This window comes from Pteropus vampyrus, unplaced genomic scaffold (genome assembly GCF_000151845.1).
Source record: "Pteropus vampyrus isolate Shadow unplaced genomic scaffold, Pvam_2.0 Scaffold334, whole genome shotgun sequence".
Taxonomy (NCBI): Eukaryota; Metazoa; Chordata; class Mammalia; order Chiroptera; family Pteropodidae; genus Pteropus; species Pteropus vampyrus.
In genome coordinates, this window is record NW_011889115.1 from 23,235 (window position 1) to 23,548 (window position 314).

Here is a 314-nt window from a genome sequence, read left to right on the forward strand (position 1 = left end):
TCTGTAAAATGAGACTTTGATTTTTAAAAGTGTAATTCTTATTGGTAACCTTACTTGTTAATGTGTTGACTTGGTAATAATATATTAATTAATCTGTCTTCCGCAAAGTATAAATTATTATGAATTTTCTTGGTTAAGCTGGAAGAGCTAAAATTTGTTCAGTGCTTATATGTGCCCAGAACCGATCCAAGCCCTTTTCACATTTCGTCCTGTTGTCATTTCATCCTGACAACAACCCTACGAGGCCGATACCATTACTTTCTTCATTTTATAGTCTCATCATTCTTTCTACTCTCCCCGAGTCTGGGACTTAG